We start from the raw sequence: 24,231 nt of genomic DNA, 5'->3' as shown, positions 1-24,231 counted from the left end.
TCTACAAATAACAAATGCTGGAGATGGTGTGGAGAAAAGGAACCCTCCTACACTGTTGGTGGGAATGTAAATTGATGCCACCGCTATGGAAAACAGTATGGAGGTTCCTCAAAAAACTGAAAATAAAGTTGTCATATGATCCAGCAATCCCACTCCTGGGCATATATCAAGACAAAACTATAATTCAGAAAGATACATGCACCCCTATGTTCATAGCAGCACTATCCACAATAGCCAAGACATAGAAACAACCTAAATGTCCATCGACAGGGGAATGGATAAAGAAGATATGGTACATATTTACAATGAAATACTACTCAGCCATAAAAAAGAATGAAATAATGCCATTTGCAGCAACATGGATGGACCTAGAGATTATCATACTAAATGAAGTAAGTCAGAAAGAGGAAGACAAATATCATATGATATCACTTATATGTGGAATCTAAAATATGACACAAATGAACTTATCTATGAAACAAACAGACTCACAGACATAGAGAACAGACTTGTGGTTGCTAAGGGGGAGGGAGAGTGGGGGAGGGATGGATTAGGAGTTTGGGATTAGATGCAAACTATTATATATAGAATGGATAAACAACAATGTCATACTGTATAGCATGAAGAAATATATTCAATATCCTGTAATAAATCATAACTGAAAAGAACATGAAAAAGAATATATGTATATAAATAACTGAATCATTTTGCTGTATGGCAGAAATTAACACAACACTGTAAATCAACTATACTTCAATAATAAAAAAAAATATCCTGGGCCCTTTACTTCAATGAAGGACATCTTTGAAGGTCCATCTCAGCTCCAGAGCGGCCCATGGGATGGGCTGACACTCTGTGACCACTGTATAGCAGCTTAACTTTTTCCTCTGCCCAACTTCACTTCCCTTTACCCCTTCCTTACCTTAGTTCCAGAGATCACCCAGTGAAAAACTTCCTGTATGTGAAATTTCTACTTCAGGAAATCTTCTTTTTAAAAAAATGTCTGCAATCTGTAAATGGAAATGGAAATCTAGTACAAATTTGAATGCAAATTTGTATTTTTTGCTCAAATTTTTTACATTATTAATGTTTGATTGCTACCAAATAAAAATGTTTAGCTTCCTTTATAACTAATGTATAAATATTAAATCTAAGAACAAGTTAGATTTTTTTTTCCATTTTTGTGTCATTTAATTCAGATATTTTTCAATGTTCTTCCTTTGGAAAATTCAGATAAAGCTAGAGATTTCCTGATTTCCACATTGAAATGCTGGATCACAGGAAATATTAAATGGCTTTTTTGGGAAAGATGCTGAAAAGGATAAATTGCACAACCATATTCTTTCATCATAGAATCCTTAAATAATATGAAAAATCATGCTGCAAATGAAAATCTCATCAAGTTTTCATGGTAAAAATGTAAATAAAAAGACCTTTTGCTAAGTTTATCCTTTTGTTATCATGGAAAGTATCATCTTGTTATCAAGGAAAAAATCTTATCATGTATATTTGTCAACTTTTAAAATATATGAAACAAAAATTCACCTCTAATTCCTTGGTTCCCACTTACATGTTCCTCCACGAATTTTAATAGCTTTATTGAGATTTAATTTGTATCCCATACACCTCACCCATTTAAAGTGCAGATTCAATATTTTTTAGTATATACAAAGATATGTTCAACCATCACCACAGTCAATAGCAGAACATTTTTTCACCTCAAAAAGAAACCCCTTTCCTTTTAGCTGTCCCTTCCCTCTAGTTATAATATAATCTAATAATCTAAATATTAATCTAATTTTTGTGGCTATATTTTATATTAATGGAAATATATAGTACATATAGTATGTGGTCTTTTTTGACTGGTTTCTTTCACTTATAATGTTTTCAGGGTTCCTTCATGGAACTCTGTATTAGTAATTCATTTTTTTTATTGCTAAACTCTATATATTACCTATACATATACATACACACACATACACATATATACACACATTATTTTATACAACTGTTTCTTAAATCAGTAAAGAGAATAAAGGAGAAAAAAATATGTCTTCCTGGTGTCTATTACAATTACATAACTAGCTTTATCAGTGCCCTTTGTTTGATCCTGATGATGGGAGGATAAATTAAAGTTTTTCACTTCAACGAACTTCCATGAAGTTGAGAAAAGGATTTATAAATGTATAGATATTATAATAGGGGTGACTGATCATAGCAGGGACACAGAGTAGCAAGTGATCTTTTTAATCAAGGATTTTATAAAGACCTCAGAATGTAAGTGACATGATATGACTTTTATGAGTAAGAGAGGTATTCAAGATGCATCTGAAAGGATTTGTGAAAAGGCATGTCATATTTGTTAAACAGTATGAAATGGTGTTATGGCTGCTCCTTGATTAGGAGAAGAGCAAGGTATATTCACAATATGCTACACATCCCTCAGATAAAATTATATAATAGACAACTACATGATATGGTTGTACTTGTTTCATCTACATCATTTATAACATGAAATATTTTCATTTCTGTTTGCTTTCAGCCCCACAAATGATAAAAGAATGCAGTTGGAACTTTATGTATAGATACTGGAATATTATTATATTTGAATGAACTTTTCAAAGTCCTCTACATCTTTATAGGCTTCTTCAATTAAAAAATTAATAGAAGCAAGTTAAATATTCACCCTCCTATTTAGAGTTCTTGTTTCACTGTCACCTGGAAAGTGCAGAAAACATATAAATGAGTTTTAATATCTTATGCTTTCCTTAATGCTCGGTTGAAAAAGTACAGTTTTCTCAAAACTGAATATTGAAATATATTTTAAAATTTTAACCATTTGAAGATTTTAGAGTATTTAAGATAAAGGATATAAGAAGGAAACATAGAAATGTACTTAATTTAGATACACTACAATGTTACACTGGGCTCCCCGGACAAGCTATTTGTTCTAGGGCTCAATATAATTTCCAGAGAGTTAATATCAATAGAATTTAATGAAATTCTAATTGCCCACCAAAAAAAAGTCATATTGAAAATGATTGTGAGTTAAATGAGTCCCCAAATTACTGTTTTTAAAATAATTTTCAAAATGGGAAATTAATCATTTTTAATTTATCATTTAATTTTTAGATATAAGAAATTAATTGAAAGTTACAAAAATTCACCCTGAAAATATCTGCAAAAAATAAATTTAATGCAGAATTCTGATAATTGATCAAATCACAGGTGGCATTCTACATGTAAAGATATCTCTCTCTTAATTCCCTTCCAAGAAATTATCTCTCTTTTTAGAAGAGAGAACATGTACATGCTCCTATCTTTTTTCTTCATGCTGTATGTAATATGATGCTCATCAATAGTTCCAGCAAAGCAGTAGTAATGATCTGAAAATTTATGTTATTAGAGTGCCTATGCTATAGCTTAAATGAACAGCTATGTGATGGAGATTAAAAGAATCAATCTCCTCAAAGAATGAGGAAAGTGATCAGATGAAAGAAATAAACTAATTACTTTAAATTCCGTTGCTTTGATTATTAGTGATTTGCCATCAAATAAATGTTTCCATTTAGAATTATTTTTATTATTTACTTCATGATAATGCTATGATTAAGTTTATTTTTCAATTTATATGTCACAATATGACATCAAAAAGCTAGAAATATTTAAAAATGAAATCCTAAATGAATGTCATAATCCAATAAGTAAATTGAATCTCAGATTCAGAATTCCCAGGTCCACTGACTCCTGCATTACCCCACAGTGTGTTGTGAGGATAGAATGTGGACAAGATACCAGTGTTACATGGGATGATCCTCACAAATTGTGGGTAGGTAGAAACTGACATAACAGAATTAATGGGAGAAAAAAAAGAAAAAAGCCTCAACTATGCTTTAATTATTCCTGAATGCACATCTTGGTTTCCAAATACATATCTTTATTTCCAGAAATTTTTCCTTTCACATATTCTGTGGCACTTTCTCAGGTGACTGGTGATCAAGGAATAATGGAAAAAAACATGGAAAATAAACAAACCAAAACAAAACTGAACTACATTGGACATTTGTCCCAGCAAATAAATAAGTTTATGGAAACTAAATCCATTGCCAAAACCATTGACCATGTTAACAAGAAACAGTCAGAAGAGGGAAAAAAGAAGTGTGTGTGTGTGTGCGTGTGTCTGTGTGTGTGTATATGTGTGTGTTGACCTAGATGGCATTAAAGTTCTCCTGTTTTGACTAAACTTTAGACAGGCTTTTTCCTGAATATAGTCTTCTCACCTCCCGATTCTTGGAGCATTTACTTTAGAAAATGTGGGATTGTAAATTTTTCCTCCACCCCTTTGAGATGTAAATCTTGTCCCAGCCTCTTGAAAGGAACTCAGGAATGTCTTTCTCAAGGACCTGGGAGCCATCCCTTTGAAATGTGATCATCGAGGAAGAGAGTGCCTTGTAATCAACTTCTCTTACCACTTCCCCCTAAGGTCCTGCATTGGTTTTCCACAGTCTCACCCATCCAGTGCTCCTGTTTTTTCATTTCAGCAGAGTTGACTTCTGTTTCTGTGTCTATGCCAATAGTCTTGACTCTGTGAAAATAAAGTCTCATTTTAAATGGAGTCAGGAAGCCCAGACTGGGACGCTCTCACTCAGATAACCACTTGTTGCAGCCTGCATAACCAGCAGGGAAAAGGAAGATAAGAATGTTACGTTTCTTCTGGTAAAAGGGCGGACGTTTTCACCTAGGACTTTTATCTCCTGCTTTTAAAAAAAATGCAAGGAAGGTCTCTCTGCCCTTAGCAACAACACTAACCACCCCTTGAAGCCAAGGAGAAACCCCCTCAACTTGGAACTCTTGTTTTCCAATGAACTTTTCTCCAAAGTAACCCTGCTCAGTTTCCTTCTGAAACCTAATAAAAGCAAGCCCCTCTCCTTTGTTCTCTGGATTTGCCTGTCCTGAATTACAATTCTCTGCTATTCCCAATATTTCCTTCTCTTTACCAAAATTAAAGGGCAATATGTTTTTTGACCACTAGATGGTGCATGTCTTAATTTCACTTTGTTCACTTAATTGTCCTGAAACATTAGACCAAATGACGACTAATATTCTTTAATCTTTTATTACAATAAGAATACCATCACTAATATATTATATATACACACAATATAAAATTATTTGAAAGATTATATAGACATTCATGCTATTAATAATTATTGATCCACAACTGCTGCTTTGAGCATTCAAATTATTTTTGTGACTTCCATTTTAAGTACTATGGGTTCAAAACCATTTACATGCTTGTTTACATCTTTTCTGCATCCAATATAACAATCTTATATAAGAAAGACTGCAATGTTCTATTTGCAAATGGATGAATTAAGTTTACTTCAAATGGAATTATACAATATCTTCCCTATGTTCCCAGGTTCCAAAGACAACCTTCTTGTGTTTCTGTTTACTTAAATAGATTCCAGTTGTAGATCAGTGGTCCTGTGTGGCTGTAACACATCTCTGATAGACACAAAGGAGCACGTCTGAATGTAGCTTCAATTTAGGATTATTACACTCAGAAGTTTTTGATGGGCTTTCATCTTGTACCCTTATCTGGAATATCAACATGGCCAGTTTATCTGTTATCTTCTATATATAAAAGTTCCTATATCAGAATGGGAAATACTTGTGCAAGTAAAATGAAACAATATTGGAAATCATAAAAGTTACAGTTTATAGATATTATGCCCCCCAAATTTGGTCTAAACCTATTTCATTATTCCACAACCATATTACTTATTATTTCTGACCTCACATTGCACTAGAGACATTCATTAATTATCAGTTGCAATGGAGTTAAGGGCACAGTTCAGTGTGATCTTGAGCATTTCCATTCTTCTGTACACATTAAAGGATCTTCACTGAAATATCAAAAGGTCTGAAGTGTTTTTACATTTTCTTTGAGTTAGGCTTGGCAGCCAAGTGTGGCTTACAGTGATAAGCTCCTTGTGCTTGAGCCCATCAATCCTGGGCAGTAAAACTATTGAAGAGTTAAACATTTAAATCAGAGAGATGAAAATCAAGCCATAACTACTATTCATGTCAAGTATTTCGGAGGACTTTGTTATTTTACTCTAGCTAGATTGGTGTGGAGGTACAGTCTCCCTTACTAAAGCAGATAACTTTACAACAATTAAAGTATAAAGAACATGGTCAACTCTCTTGTTTAATGAATGAAGATTATGAAATAAAAAATTCCTACAGATAACGGAAGGGCAAAATCCATATATATCCTCTTTGTTCAAATGTCTTTATCTTCATGAAACCCCTAAACCCCAACTTTTTTCCCTTACCAAGACTGCAAACTCTTGATTGATCCCTATTTTCCCAGTCATTCTTCATCTGGATTCTCCTGTATTGTATTAATAGTTCAGTGCAGACCAGACAGTGCAAACATTTCAAACACATTATCCTTACCAATACCAATCCCTTCAATTCTTAGATCAGCATGTTCACAATGAAGTATCCAACATGAAGAATACTGATCACGGATCAGTGATTGCAGTCTACATTTTAGCTGTCACTTACTTTCCATCTTGAGGTGTTGGAACACCACATGATAACTGCACCGCACAGTTTCAGGTAAGAATACTGGAACCTTACTCACAGTGTACATAGACTTAAATAAGGGATTGTAAATTTGAAGCACTATGCAAATATAAGCTAACATTATTGTTCAGTCCTCCATGAAAGAAGCTGAGAATAGGCAGAAAAAAAATCGTATTATTTCTCTATAAGTTAGTCACTTCTAAATTCAGATAGACCATTAGTGCTACTTTTCTTTTATTCATATTCATCACCAGTTTACTCTATTATGCATGTTTTTCTGACCCTCATTGAGTATTGAGGTTTGTTAATCAATTCATTTCAATAAACTATTATTTAGAGTTTCAGGCTTTCTATACTTCTGCACATACTTCACAGAGGAAACACAGGCCATCAGATGTGAAGGCTTTCATTGTGTCTAGATGGGAAGACACTTCTTAAACTTTACTTATTTTTCACTTTTCCCCTGTGCTCTGAGGAAATGTGGACTCCTGCTCATTTCTGATACCATTGGGCACCTCACTATTTCAAATTATATGGTCGATATTTTCTGTATCTTCATTTTTATCCTCTTTATTGGGTGATTTTTCTCAGGCTTACAAATTCAATTTAACCCTATCCTAATAAAGACTTCTTCTGAACTTCATGGTCATTCAAGTTACTGCCATTTCATTTTTCTTTCCCTCACTAGAAACCTTTTTACTATTTTTATATTTAAAAAAAATTTGAAACGAACTCTAACAGAGAAGAGTTGCAAGTATAGTACAATGGACATTCTTTTCCTGAGCTGCTGGAAAAAAAGTTGCCAACATTATGTCCCATCACACTTAATATAATACTGTATATTTCCTACTAATGGGGACCTTCTCTTATATAATTACAACACAGCCATCAAAATCAGGAAACCATCATTAATACATTGTTAACATCTAATTGTTGTACCCCATTCGTAGTTAACAAATTGTCCCAATAATATTAGTTAGAGCAAAATAATATAGTACATTATCTCGTGTTGTATTTAATTTTCATGTCTCTTTAATCTCCTTCAATGTGGATCAAGTCCAGAGTCTCTTCTTGTCTTTTGTGTCCTTGACCCTTTTAAGGATTAAAGGAAACTTATTTTGGTTAATGCCTATCAGTTTGAATTTGACTAATTTGAATATTTCCTTATGATGAGGTTCAGTTTATGTATCTTTGGCAGGAATATCATCACTGATGTTGTGTTCTCCTTGCTTCATTTTATCAAGTAGTACATGACTTTGCTTTTTTTCCCCCAATACTGGTGATGTTGAGCACTTGATTAAGCTGGTGTCTGCCCAGCATCTCCACTGTAAAGTTATACATTTTTTCTTTTAAATTTATAAGTAATTATTTGAAAAAATTTGAACCTTTATAAATTTTCTAAATTTCATCACACTTTCACGTTATTCATTTTATTTACATAAGTATGGATTTTTGGATAACTGTATTGTTCCATGGATTATAATCTATTAATAATATTAATTATTTTTAAGCTTTATTTATTCAAGATTTGGCCAGTGATAGCCCTCAAGCTAGCTCATGTGTCCAAATAGTATGGAGGTTCCTCAGAAAGGAAGGACAGAGTTTCTATAGCAAGTTATGACATGTTCCATAATTTAACAATGTTTTAACAACGAAACAGGTAAACATGTACATACATGACATCTGATAAAAGTTATCACCAAATACCATATAAAAACATTTTGCAATTTACTTTACATCAAATATTCATCTTTATACAGGAAAATCATGGATCCAAAATCCATTTAAATAATAAGTGAATCATGCATATATAATATAATTTTAACTTAGATTTACAGGATAATGCTGAAACAGGACCTTGATGAAGGGTTGAAAATTAATTTAAAAAATATAACTTATTTATTTTCATATATATGTATATATATTTATAAATTAAGATTGTTGAATTATAAAAACTGTCTTCTTCAATTTCTATCATATTTCCCCTGGAAGATTATACTTGACAATTTCTATATTTCTATGCATTAAAATATCATAGAGAACACTAAGTTCTAGTCAAGATGAAGTCACCTGGACCAGATTTACTCTCCTTCCTAAAACAGATAAAATATATGTAGCAATAGATTTCAAGACACTAGACATAAGGAAATGAAAAGCAGTGATCCCTAAGTGATGAGAAAGAAATGAGATGAGTCCTAAGATGCTCTCAGTTTACTACATTGAGAGAATTTCCTAAGTGCAGTGTTGAAATTGGAGCCTAGGTTGAATCCTCCTAGTTCCTGGGGTGAAAGAGATGGAGTTGTCTTTGTAGAAGACAACACGCTAGTTTGCAGAACAGAATAGCAGAGATGCTTTGAAAGAGTCCTCCTCAAGTATTTAGCAGAGAACTGCTTAATGCATGTTGGTGAAGAAACTACTGGAACCTGGGGAAAGAGCCATTTGTTCTCATAGGGAATATAGTAGCTGGAGTTGACACGGAGCCTGGAATAGTGCCAGTTCTCACCTGTGAAGGAAGTGGAATGATCACACACTGCTGGAGGGCATAGAAAGTGGTACCACCATTTTGGTAACACCTACCTTCTGATCCAACCATTCTACTCCTAGACCCAAGAGAAATCAAAGCCTAGGTCCTTACAAAGACTTTTATACATAAGAGCTGTATATGTATTAACCATAATCTGGAAACATCTCAGGTAAATGGACAAACAAATTTTGGTATATCCATTAAATGTGATTCTACTGAGCAATAAAAATGAATGAACGGTTAATACATGCAACAACATGAATGAATCCCCAATTATCCTGTGTAAGAGTATCCAGACAAAAAGTACATAACATATAGTTCAATTTATTCAAAATTTTAGAAACTGTAAGGTAATCTACTGTGACAGAAAGTAGATCAGTTATTTCTTGGAGGCTGAGAGAGGGGCTCCTGTGGGGAGAGATTATACTGAAGCATGAGGACAATTTTTGGGGTGTTGTATCTGTTGATTATCTTGATTATGATGACATTTCACAGGTGTATGTCAAAGTTTATCAAATTACAATTTTAAATATGTGTGATGTTTTTGCATTTTGAATTATATTTCAAAAAAGCTGCTTTTTAAAAGCAAAGAAGCAATTTAAACATTCCCTTGGTGCAGCACCACCATCAATCCATTCTCAATTAGGCAAGTTTAAAAAGAAGAAGCAAGCTCATTTGTCATATTGAAATCCTTAAAAATCAGTACGCTGTTATTAATTCAAATTATGTAAATAGATATTTAGTATAAAGAGTGCTATTTATAATTTCAGAATGCCAGAATTTTAAATTTAACTAGTCGCTGGTATGCGTAAGGTATATAGCTTTGTAAGATTTTTCTTTTCCCTTATATTTGTTCTGATTGTATTCCTTGAAATGCAAGTTTGTGTCTGCTGAATCTGGCCATAAAAAATTAAACTACATTTTTATGCCTTTTAATTTTTGTTTTATTTTTCTGGTGATTTGTTTCTATTGGTCAAGAACCTTTCGCACAGACAGGTTGGGGAAGGACTGACTTTGACTCCTCCTTTCTCTATTAACTTTCCAGGGCTGATGAGGAATGCTTCTAAGGTTTGCCACTTCAGTACCTCTCAAATTTGACTTTTTTTGCATACCAATAAGCATTATTTTTCCTTCTCTCCTATTCTTCCTCCCTTCCTTCTTTCCATCCTTCTTTCGTTGCCCTACATGTAAAAAATATATATTTCAAGTATTTTAGTAGCCTTTGAGCCATTTTTTATGCTTTCACCAACCAGTTCTTCATTGTCTGTAATGTGGTATCTTTTAATGGTTAATTTATTATAACTTCCCTTATTAAATATGTGCAACTTTTGGCAAAAATTCTGACCCCTCCAGCAGTGGCGCTTAGCAGATGTTTAAAAAGAGTCAAAATAATTAAACAACATTGTAAAACGAGACAATATTTTTTTCTCTTAAAATAATATTTTTTAGTAATTCTACCATTACTCAGCAAAAATCACAGCAAGCAAGTGATCATAGGGGCTCATTTAATTTGGACAGATTTCATTTGTCAATTCACACATGGTATAACTCCTCAAATGTGATTTTTTTAGGTAAACATATCTTTAGTCCTAGTGTTTAAGTCAAATTAGGAATATGTATCAAAAGTTGACTTAAAGAGCACACATCTAAACAATTATAAGTTGTTAGATTTAATTTCATGTATTTAGCTAAATCATTAAATCATTGTGGCTTGGTAAAGAATCTAAAAGCAGTTGGTAGAGTCATCATGTAGAAATATCAAGGTTTTATTGAGAGTATAAAAGAAGATTTCTCATCTAAGAGTATGTGTAGAATACATTTAAAAGTACATTTAAAAATCAATGTTACATTTTGTGTTTAATGCAGGTCAGTGACAGCGTATCTCAGTGGGACCAAAGGACATTTTCCCTGAAGGTAGCACAGAAATTCTCTATTTCTTAATGCACATTACAGTTCACTGAACTTCTCTGTTATCTAATTCTGAAATGCCCTTGGTTCATGACAAGCAGTTTCATAGACAGTGAGATTCTCAAAATTGAATAGGATGGCAACCAAATTTCTGGTCACTACCCAAGTATTCTTTTAACAAGTGGTGTCTTTCATCTTGGAGCCCTATGCTATTCAACAAAATATTTATTCAAGTTATCAAGAAGCATTTCATATGTAAAATAAAGTTTCTATTTTGTTTCATAAAGTGATATTGCTCTTTCAACTCTATTCCTATTTTAATGCATTCATGTTCTTTTCATTTTATGTATACTTACTTATTGTTTTTATTTTACATCTTTTTTTCTACCCATCCAGCTCATAAAAGTCATGATGACTGAAAATGACTGGATATTTTCCAAAGTCCATTTCTCTTCTGACCTAAAAACCATGATAGTAGGCAGTTAATGAGTACATCCTCAAAAAAAAAAATCTAATTCATGCTTTTAGTTGGTACCTAGGGATCTGTTAGCCCACTGTGATACAATGTTAGCCCCAAATCACTATTTTAAGCTCATTCATAAGACGTTAGAAATTTTAAGATTTGTAAATAGTGTAATCATATTTCTGTGTTTCTCTTTGCACCCTGTGAAATAAAAGAACGTTATAAACTTGTAGTTGCTTAAAAAAACATCCCATGTTTTGGATGTATTGGTTAAAGTTGCATGTTTTCAGGTTGCCATATACCCTAGTAAAGATTCTTAAAAATCTCCGTACATGAGCCCCTTGGACAATCTGGTGAGGACTATGGGCCACTTTTCAGAATAATTCTTAAATACATTAAATAAAAGATATAACTTTGCAAAGGAACTAGATTATGTAAAATTCACTTATCAAGTTAATAAAACCAAAAAGTAGAATTGAAGGTGTAGAATTTAATGTGGTAAAATAAGATATAGCAATATATTTAATAACAATGATAATTCTGAAGCAGTGATGAGCAGAAATAATGAATTGATATATCTACAAAAGTTGTAATATTATATTAACATTTCTTTGAGTTTTACTGCTGACAAATATAATGCTACTTTGATTTATTGCATATGTTTGAAAGAAATAACATATCTCTGTTAGAGGTTAGTTAAAATGAAGCTTTAATTCTTCCCATTTAACTTCACAAACTCCCGAACTCAATCCACAGATGACTTTGTAGTCTTTGGACCCCTGTTACGGTATTTTAGTTTTCCTATTAGAAACTTCATAATGACAAACAATGAGATTTTCTTCAGCTCTTAAACTGTGAGATGTGCATTTTTACTCCTCTTGTATTATCCATATTCTATCAATTTTTAAAAATAGTGTATGCTTTTGAGTCCCATAACTCAGCGGTGAAATGAACATTTCTCATTTGTTAGCTGCCTAAAATTGGGCAAGTCATTTGCTTTCCAACTGTGCTTTCCCACACACCTCTTGTAAAAGTTTTGTGAGAATCAGAAATAATTACTGTAAAAACATAGTACTTCATCTGGCAAAAATAAATAGTATCTTTGAAAAAAGGTTCAGTACAAATCAGAACTTATTCATGTGGCATGTTAGCCCACACCAGTATAGAGCTTATTAATTCACTTCTGAATTTATAGAAACTACAGAATAAAAGAGAGCACTGGAGGGTTAAAAGGAAGGAGAAGAGGTGAATTGAATGACAAAAGAACTTGGGGGTGTTTTCTATAAATCAGTCCCCAGGAGAAGTGAATCTGATTACAACCAGAGGACTGAATCACAATGACAAGCCTAGGGCCTTCTTGCTCTTGGTGTCAAGGGAGCATGAGATGTGAGGTGATGCTCACACATGGTCCATTTTCCTCTAGGTCTTCCTGACTTCTAGTCATTCAGCCTGAATCTGTTATTCATCCCTCTGTGTTCATGGGGCATTTGGAGAAGCATCTTAGCATATATGCAGATTTCCATCAATGACAGATTAACTTAATAATATTGTTAAGATTTATTGGAAAATAATAGTTAATACTTACATAGCACTTCTATATATGGCACTCTGTTTTGAAGTTAACAATATCTATAAATCCTCACAGCAAAAATGAGATAGGTACCCTTAAGAACCCGGTTTTAGATGAGAGAATTGAGGCACAGTGGGACTAGATAACTTGCCTAAACTCATTTTCTATCAAAGCATGCAAAGTACCCAAGACTTTCAAATCACAACTACTTGGTGAAAGTCAGGTGGAGAAATACAGAATATTTTATGTATAACTCTCATTTATAAAATTTTTGTGCACTACCTCATTACACTTTTTGAAATGTTGTTTTTCCATTGCTGTTAAAAACACAAAACAGTATAAAACATGGAGTCTAGCCTTACATTGTCCACATTTTAGTAGGGTAAGTACATATTTAAGTAAATATAGCAAAAGGTATAAATTAGAATTTTATAACAGATAATAAGAAAAATAAATAACATTTAAAATTACATAGTAGCTTACTACCTTCTTTTTAGATATGATTTTATTCAAGTGTTGATATTCAAAGCACATTAAAAATCAAGCAAAGCATGAGAAGTTGGGAACATATGGAGCATTTTTCAACAGTGACAAGACTGATAAGAATAATTCATAAACTATTCTGAAGTTTTAACTCTTGCTCTTCATCTATTTTGTAAGGCATTACAATTAACATAAATAAAATCTAAAGACAGCATTCCATAATTAAACACTCAGTGGATTAAAAAATGAGGAAGTTGATATCATTTGCATTTGTCTCCAGGAACACCTGCATTTATCTCCAGGATCTTCTAGTAAAGAGAAACACAGCTGCTAATGTTGTGACTAATGAAAAATATAAAGTCACGAAGGACTGGCTATATTATGTATATTTCTACTACCCTAAATAGTTTTCTTTGGGTCCAGAATTTATATTACATATTATTTTGACTAGTAATTCATTTTGAAGTAATAATATGATGTTGGCTGATGTATTAGTCAGTTGAGGCTGCCATAACAAAATATCATAGAGCTGGTGGCTTAAACAACAGACATTCATTTCTCAAAGTTCTGGAGGCTGGGAAGTCCAAGATGAAGGTGCCCGAAGACTCAGTTCATGGTAAGGACTCTCTTCCGAGCTGGCAGATGAGAAGCAACTTTGCTGCTTGTTTACCTCCAATTAATCTCACTCACATTAAAAAAAAGAAAAATCTGTTTCTGTTCTTCACTCTTTTGTTAGCTAAGTTCTGCATTTAAAATACTTATGTAAAATTAAGCAGCATTTCATGGGTTTTAAATAAGATAAGTAATCAGGGTATCTACTCCCATGCATTTTGAATGATATAAAATTGAAGATGTTAATAAGTGCTTTAGGTACTATGTAAACTTCTTATTAATTTCCTTATTACCTATTTCAATCTGAATTATGTGAATAACAAATATAGTCCCCAATACATAGACATTAAGCATACGTACACATTTCTACTTATTTTTGATAAAAATGGATTTTCAACAATAACACTTGTATTAATAAATAAATTAACTAAAATGAATCATGTATTTTCTTGGTATCATTTTTTTTGGCAAAAAAGTACTAAGGTGAAAACATCCCAGTAGAACAATGTAATAATGAAGATATTCAATGAATTGTTGAAAATGACTCCAAGAAAGCCAGAAAGGACAATGATTTGATAGTACAATCTGCTGGCATGACTTCTCATCAGATACCATCAATGTTACAAAAAGAATGCCTTCCTTGAATACGGTAGCTCTTCATAAGAAGAAAATGAAATCGTAAAGAATCATTAGGTATACTGTCTTACTTTTAGTCTTTGAAATTCCAAAGCACCACAAAGGTTTGAGACACAACCAAGAGCTTGGGCAGGGTAGAATGGTAAGGTTCATCTCCTACTGAGGCCATTCCATCAAAACTGGGAGAGGTGGCTGTTTTATCTAATGTATAGAAACCAACACAGAGAGTCACGGAAGGTAAAGGAACAGAGGAATATGTTCTAACCGAAAGAACAAGATACAACCCCACATAACATATTTTAAGCAACGATAAAAAGACATAGGTACCGCTTGTTAAAAAAACCTTTTCTAATTTTAATTATGATAATCTACTCAACACAATATTTACTGAGTATTTTCCCCTTATGTAGAAATATGCTACAGTTTCTTACCATTAGAAAAATGGTAAAATTCTGAGATGTTGATGAAAACATGACACAGCCTAAATGTGCTAATTAGTATATAATTTTATCTATTATTAATATACTTGGCAATTCTAATGTATAACTGCATCAATATTAAAAAGGAATTTTAAAAAGAAAACTAAAATATTATTTATGTAAGAATAAGAAAAAATAATTTTATTTCACATATAGTAGGTATGTTTATTTTTTTATTCATTATATCAAAAAATTGGCAATGTATCTTAAAAGATTACTAAGTGTCCTTAAATATAAGGGCTGAAAGTAGCTTATTCATCAAGGGGCCAACAATTCTTGAGGTTAACATATTTGAAATTTGCATAGGCTTATGTTAAATATGATTTAATATTCAATTCATTTTAACAAAATATATTTATCATTTTAAATTTATTTATTTATTTATTTTTGGCTGTGTTGGGTCTTCGTTTCTGTGCGAGGGCTTTCTCTAGTTGCAGCGAGCGGGGGCCACTCTTCATCGCGGTGCGCGGGCCTCTCACTATCGTGGCCTCTCTTGTTGCGGAGCACAGGCTCCAGACGCGCAGGCTCAGTAGTTGTGGCTCACGGGCCCAGTTGCTCCGCGGCATGTGGGATCCTCCCAGACCAGGGCTCGAACCCGTGTCCCCTGCATCTGCAGGCGGATTCTCAACCACTGCGCCACCAGGGAAGCCCTATTTATCATTTTAAAAGAAACTTTAAGATGAACTAGTATTCTCCAGAAAATAAGCTTACTAATTACAAGAAAATTAAATGAAGTTATAGTGCATTTTATGGAGTTACAGTCAAAAAGATGAAATTTCCTCTTTTAAATTAACCACAATAGGAGTTTAAAAGTCTACATAAGATATTCTGGTTTCCAATAATTTCCAATAATGGGTGACTGAGATAGTCAAAGTGATGATAATTTATAATTGTTGATTTTTAAAAAAAATTTATTTTATTTATGGCTGCATTGGGTCTTCACTGCTGCGCGCGGGCTTCCTCTAGTTGCAGCGAGTGGGGGCTACTCTTCGTTGCGGTGCACGGGCTTCTCATTGCGGTGGCCTCTCCCGCTGAGGAGCACGGGCTCTAGGCCTGTGGGCCTCAGTAGTTGTGGCTCGCGGGTTCCAGAGCACAGGCTCAGTAGTTGTGGCGCACGGGCGCAGTTGCTCTGTGGCATGTGGGATCTTCCCGGACTAGGGCTCGAACCCATGTTCCCTGCATTGGCAGGTGGACTCCCAAACACTGCGCCACCAAGGAAGCCCCTAATTGTTGATTATTTTATGACATTGTATTTACATAGAACTAAACTAAAAGTAAGATTAAATAATTACTCAGGTGATTTAAATAATGGATTATATCAAACTAAATAAATCAGATAAAATATTGTGGCAGAGGATTATCTGAATTGGAGATGTATTTAAATTTCAACTGCTATTTAAGAGATGATCATACATGACTATTTAATACCAAAATAAGGTAAACAATGTCTGTGAGACTGATAAGGCAGAGGAAAAGAAGTCTTACTTATTTCAAAGTCAGATTTAAAAATTCTGGAAAGCTGTTTATGAGATTTAACACTATCATTTTGTATAATATTATTCATATGCATTTTACTAATTTTTATTAGTGTAATATTAATACTTATTTAATACATATTAACTCCTTTGAATGAACAGATTTTTATTAAATTGAGGTCTTGTTTTTTTCTTTTATTTCTTTTGAGGAGTATCAGTGCTTTTATTCCCAAAAATATATTACACACTGCTAAAAACACAGGTTAACTGAATTAATTGTCTTAATTTGAGCTCCCTTCACCAAATGAAGCTAAAAAAGTCAAATCCTTGAGTTAAAGGTATTTTAAGGTAGAACTTTGTATGCATCTGTGTGATTTCCACTTCAAGCCCTTCTTGACAGATTCTGCATTAACAGACTAACCTAATAATAACCCTGGACCAATATGCCTTTGAAATTAATCACAAGAGTGCTGAATTCCAATGACTAAAACGGGCATAGCATAACGGCTCTTGTACAGTGGTTCCAAAATGAAACAGGAGCTTTATTTTTGAATTTACATGGCATGAAAAAGCTCTCTTCTTTCAAAAGCATTTTATGATGTAAATTTTCATTGAATTAATACTATTTGATAAGTTCCCTTTACATTCAATCTGTTTATCTACACATATGTGTACTTTGTTTCTCTAGAAGGATAATTTCAGAACCAATAACATGGTTCAGTACCAGTTTTCTTAATAAAAACTTAATGTATCACATTACATTCCATTACCTCACACTCTAATTAAATTCCTTTTCATTTCAGTCTGTCTCAGAGGGTTAGGGAAGCTCAAGAATGTTTAACAAAATTCAACAAAGCAACTACCTGAAGTTGATACATTAACCTTGGCACTGAAAGTTACTTTATTCAATCCACATATGCCAGAAACACCATTATACAATGACCTAAAAACGACAGTATTTCACTTTAACTGGAGAGGTTGTAAATGAATAACGATAATTTCTAACTCATTATATGCATTATGTATTTTGCCCTCGGAAATGTTAAAGAAAAACAATCACCAACTGTAAAAGCGTGTCTTACTTGGATGTAAAAGCTAAAATATATCTTTTCTTGATAATAAGGAGGATGGATAGGTTTTAATACTTGTGTAATCATTTACAGTAAACATATGCTTCACAAATTGAAAAATATATATTGATACATTTTGTTCCTCCACTTGGAATTCGAAGACGGGAACATGTAATTTTAAAGAGAAGATTAGCCTTCCTATTGAACATGCCCCCAGGCTTATGCCCAGAGAAAGAACTCATTCCATTGGGGGTGGGGAGGTGGGAGGTGGTAAGGCTGAAGGTGAGATCTCTTTCCTTGATTGGTTCTAAAGAGTCATGGGGCTCTTTTCTGTCATAACAATCATACCTATACAGGCCCACCATCCCACCATGGCTTATCCAAATCTTTACAGCCGCCACATAAAATTTAGATTTCTAAATTTTTCATATTTTAGGAAGGTAATAGCTTATATGTACTCTATACTATGTATCATCTCTAGTTAAAATACCGTACTCCTTTTTTTTTTTTTTTTTTGCAGTGAGACAAAAATATCCATATATCCATACTAGATTAGGTAAATAATGACCATAAGTAAACTTATGTCAATTCTGGCAAAGATTTTATGTAGGTTTCAAGTTTTTCTGCCCATTGAAGAGCTTTTTGATTTTGCAATATTTGATTAGGAACTGTAGACCCATGTGGCCATGTTTTGAAGGCCACTTATACTTTCCATTCTGGTGCACCCACCCCTAATTTCTTGACCATTCTATTACGTGATGGCCAAATAAAGCCAAATAAAGGATGAAAGAGAGAGTTCAACCTCCTATAAAGCTGGATGAGTCAGATATGGAGCACAGCCTCCAGGTTCAAATACATTAGTTTGAAACCAGTTTCATTTATTGGTTATTACTCAAGTGGTCAGTTCATTTGGTTTGCCTGTTGAAGCCTCTGAAAATTTCCAGCTACGCTATTTTTGTTCTTTTGGCAGTAGCTGAAGCAGCTGCCCTAAATACATCTTCATCTTTATGGACTCAAACTGTCTACCTCCCCTTCCCCTCCACCCCCAACCACCAACAGTCAAGAAGAATTATTCTTTAAACTCCTAAGTTGTCTGCATGGCAGCTGATCCTCACCACCCCTCTCCTTTCTCTCCTATAGGTTGTAACAATTTCTTTTCTGGCTGCCTTACCCCTTAATTGCTTTAACAGATTTCCATCTCTTCTTTTTTGATCCAGCTTTCTATCTATTTGAATAAGGGATTTTAAAAGAAGAGCAATGGGGGAAAAGAAATGGATATCCTCAGATTTTAACACTCATGAATGTTAAGTCTATGCCCCATCTTAAGGGATTTCAACAGTAGAATGGCAAAAGGCACATCTGCTTTAGGGAAGATAAAATGGTGAGTGTTTGAGTGAGTTGAGAGTTGTTCAGTGTGGTAATAAAAATAAAAGTCTACACTGTTGAAATAGTTAAGGCACGACAAGGAGTAGATGATCTAAATACTAGTGATAGGAACACAAAGCAAAGATTGGATGCTAGAAAGGTTCCAAGGTGAAAATATCTGGTTATGTAGGTGATCTAAATTCTAGTGATAGGAGCACAAAGCAAAGATTGGATGCTAGAAAGATTCCAAGGTGAAAATATCTGGTTATGTAGATGATCTAAATTCTAGTGATAGGAGCACAAAGCAAAGATTGGATGCTAGAAAGATTCCAAGGTGAAAATATCTGGTTATGTAGATGATCTAAATTCTAGTGATAGGAGCACAAAGCAAAGATTGGAGGCTAGAAAGATTCCAAGGTGAAAATATCTGGTTATGTTCCTCGTTAGACCTGGGGTGAAAAAGTGCAAATATAAATTCAAACATCTCACAAAAGCAAAAGTTAAAGCAATGGAACACGAAAATCATCAAATAGAGAATAGGACTCTGAAAAAACATCTCAAGAGCTCATAAAATATGTGACTAATAGGGCACATTTGAAGGAATAGCACAGATTCTTCAAGACAACAACTAAAATAGAAAAAAAATATGGTTACATGTTTTGAGGAAAAAATGAAATTTGAAATCTTTCCTTTTATAAAAATGCATTCATATTACTTATTATTTTTTTCTTTATTATAGCTTATTAGGTTATTTCATATAGATACTTTGGACATGTATAAATGTCTTGTGTCTTCTATGAAGTGCATACCATTTTAGTTATACATTGTATGTATATATATTAGACAAATGTAAGTAGAAAAGATTGAGTTATAGACAGTTGTAGTTAAGGCAGGTATTTCTGAAAACATATATGATTTATTCCATACAAGTTAATCAAGGAGAAATCAGTACTGCACCCTGATGGACTGGAAAAATATCACAAGAGAAATACTAATTCAACAGACAGGATCCATCTTTGCCTAAGAAATAAAGCTTCTGAATGACACTGCATATATAATTAGGTGTTAATGAGACATAATTAAGTATATAAACAATACTACTAGTGAGGAGAGTTTGATGGACACAGTGGGGGGGGGAGATGTATGAGAAAGATGTGACCAATTGAAAGTAAGGAAAATATGGAGTAATAGAAACAAATGCTTCTCTATTCCTACCTAATACATAGATTTATATTCTGTGTCACTGTGACAATGCTAGGATGCATCTGAGTATGTGCTCCCAGAAGATGAATGGGTGCTCTAATAGAGATAGAAGTTCCTCTGATCTCTGTTACCACCTTGTTACAAAGGAAGTCTAACTGCATAAAGCATATTCAATAAAACTACCTAGAATTTCTTTTAGTGGTATTGATTCAAATCCTTGTAGCGGCACAAAACTTGTTAAATAAATATTCAGTTACATTTCAGGGTGCACACTGGAAAGTTAAAAATGTTTTCATTTAGGGGTTGGTCCTGGGCTAGTTAAAAAATTTGATTCGTATGTTAAGCAATTGTATGAAACGACTTACACTGTCTTTCACCTAACAGTTCCAGTGTTATAACAGTCTCATAATACTTGGCTTCCATATTTTCTTTAATCCAGTAGTTATCAATGTGTGATCTAAGGACCCCTGAGGGCCTCAAGGTCTTCCTTGTTCTAACTACAGATCTGTGTGAAACAGAATTTTCTTTATAGACTTCACCCAAAACATTATATGACAACAGAATTGATGCAGAAGGAAATAAGAAAGTTTAGCTGTCTTCTATAAAGCTATTTATTAAAGAAATTCCAAACATGCAAAACAATCTCCTGATTTTTCTTTTGTTTTCAAAAACATAGTTATATTTTATAAAAAATATGTTATTTATGTTAACATGTAGTGAGTTTAAAATACCTGTTTTAAATACTTCTCCATTTCTATTTCTAAATTTATAAATCTAGGAAGATATAACCCATATAAACACAATCACTTTTGGGTCTTGAATAATTTTTTAAGAGTGTTAATGCTGTAAATGGGGCCTGGGATGGAGTAGTTTGAGGACCATCACTAGAATCCATCCTGGGCACCATCACCAGGGTGGTGGGATTTAATCATGCTGGTAAGTCTCTTGTGGCTTTCCACAGTTTTCAACAGTGTCCTTCTTTTTATTTTTTATTTACTTCTCTTTTCCTTCTTTATTTATTTTAAAAATTATTTTATTTAAATTTTGCAGCTTTATTGAGATACAACTTTGTCTTTCAATATGCTTGTTGATCCTGGGGATCTAGTGGTAGATCCCAAATGTCCCAGTCGAAATCACTGATGGACAAGATTGGATCTGCACCTCTTGACAGTCCATAGAGCATTCCCACACCTACTTCATTTATATTCCCCAAGCAGACTGTAATCATTTTGAATTGGAAAGTTTTGCTCACTCCAGTCCTTCTGTAATATTGTTCTTGTCCTCGCTGAATATCTAAAATTTATTCATATATCATTTACCTGATCTATATAGCACTCTAAAAGCCTCACTAAAAACACCAGTTCAAACTGATCTCCCTCTGTTTGCTGAACACACAAAGAGTGGGTATTAGATTCCTAATAAGACACACTGAATATTGCTTACTTTTATAAAGTAAGCATTGTGTTTGCTGCTGAGGATGTTACGTTACCATAAGGACAATGTGATGGACTAACTAACCTGGGAAGGTACAAGTCTCTTGAGAGCACAATAGAGAAATTTGAAAATGAATCATAATGGACACATAGTATTTAACTGTATCATGGGAAAGGGTGGAGGTGGGAAAGAAAATTCAGGTAGAAATTAATGTATAACTGTCTCAGAGTGAGAAATAGTATGGAAATTACAAACACAGCTGTCACTACAAGGTAAAGTGAACAGAGAACAGGGTTCAGGTCATGAAAGAGTTTATATGATATGTTAATTATTTTTGACATTAATGTGGAGGTAATGTGTAGTGCCCTTAGTGTATAAATGAAAGGTTAACATATTCATATGTTTATTTTCTATGCTTTCTTTTGTGTGCAAAAATCTATGGAAGTCTAATGAATGAGTTTTATCTTGTAAATACTCACCTATAAGCAAATGGAATTGACATCAAAAGTAGCTGGATATTAAAGATAATGATAAAATAAGTTAATTAAAGTAATTATTGAAGATGCTGCTTCCAAACTTTTGCCTATAATATCCAAAATACAGATAGAATTTTCAATTTTTCAAGTTCATGTTAAATTGCTTGTCCTTACACCATTTCAGTCCCTCTAGTTTATCAAACTACTAGAAGGCTCTTCTTTCTGCAAATCACCTGAATTATCAATCTAGAGTCACCACCATTTCTAAAGTTACCTATACATCAAATAATGTAGTCTATTTTTTAAAATGCCCTTACATCATCTTTCATACATTTTGGGGTGAAGCACTCTAAGTTAGAAGTATAGAGTTAATATTATAAAAGATACATTAATCCACAATAATGTGGAATAAATTTTTTATTCTCTTTCCTGAAACTTTTTTTTTAATGAGGAGTTGTTAAGCCTCTCTGTAAAATATTGAACCATAGCATCAAGGTACATTCATGGCAATGTATCAGCTGAATTTATTTGGAATTGGAAAATGTGTGTGTTCACTGGAGCATTTAAAATGATGCACAACACAGGCTAATTTATTAGAATAAAGTCAAACTAAATCTCAATTAGAAGAAAGACCACAATTAATTGTTTGAGGAGAGTCCTCAGGGTAAGGGTAGAACAGACTCTATAAATTCTTTACAGTTATACATTTCCACCCCAAATTTAAAGAAAAATCCTTTGCTCGTTGAATTCAACCTCAGTTAATTATTTCAGTTTTATATACATATCCATGTAAAATAAATTTTAACATCTCAAATCTCTACTTGATTTCAAGGTCATTAGTTTAATGAGACACTACCTAAGATATTTTATTAATAATCATCTCCCACATCAGCTTTTAGTTCTTATTCATTGTTTCCCTATTTATGTAGCACAACTCTAGCTCAGTCTCCTGAAACCTAAACAGTTTAAAGGGAATCTGAAAAACCAATTTTAAATGTTATATGTGAACCTTTATAAACGTCTACCATATCTCATATAATTTTGTTTTAACAAGGTTATCTATATTAGATTTAGGTTTGTCCCAAGCAAAAATGTACCTTATTTATAACATTTTGTTCTGATAATTAGGACTAAATTTTCTGAGTATTACCTCTGAATTTGCTATATCTCATAAGATATTTTTAATTGAACAAAACCCCACTGGAACTCCTATAAGCATGTGGGTATTATTCAAAAAGAAGTTTTGCTAAGAGACTTGAAATTTTAATCAAATGGCTTTGGGGATGGAGATAAGAGAAGAGGAAGGAGAAAAACAGAGATTCAGGTCAAAGAATTTTAGTAATTATGGAGGCAACAGATAATACTTTAAGCTAAAGATAAAAAATGGAAGAAGCATTGTTCTTAGTTTCTACTGATTAAGTCAATGAATTTTGAAATTCCAGTAACACTTATGTATTGAACTTATCTATGTACTAAATACTTTGAGGTTTATAAACTGTAAGTAGATAAAAAATTTGGCATTGCTCCATACCAAAGAGGCAAAATGACTGAAAGTAAATATATATTAGCATTAAATATAATCAAAGATATATGCAAAAAGTATAAGGACATGAAACTTACTCATCTGAGGTCTTTCTAAAATAATGTAAACCAGGGCAAATTTCTTAAGAGTAAAGGGGTAATAATTTCTTCTTATATATGGCTTCAAGACCTGTTGCTCACATATAAAACACATATCCTCCCTACTTCATCACTTAATTTAAACTGGAATTAAATCCTTTTCAAAGCATATGTCTCTTGGAGATAAACAGAAGTTATCACTTATTTAACACAGGGCTAGTTCACTCTTTAATCTCCAAGGTAAATGCTGGCCTCATGTATACAAGATTTACTAAATAATTATAGCATGGAAGCACAAACAACAACATACACAATA

Source organism: Eubalaena glacialis, chromosome 16, assembly GCF_028564815.1.
Source record: "Eubalaena glacialis isolate mEubGla1 chromosome 16, mEubGla1.1.hap2.+ XY, whole genome shotgun sequence".
NCBI classification, from domain to species: domain Eukaryota; kingdom Metazoa; phylum Chordata; class Mammalia; order Artiodactyla; family Balaenidae; genus Eubalaena; species Eubalaena glacialis.
The sequence above is the reverse complement of the archived record's forward strand: the minus strand, read 5'-3'. Positions refer to the sequence as shown.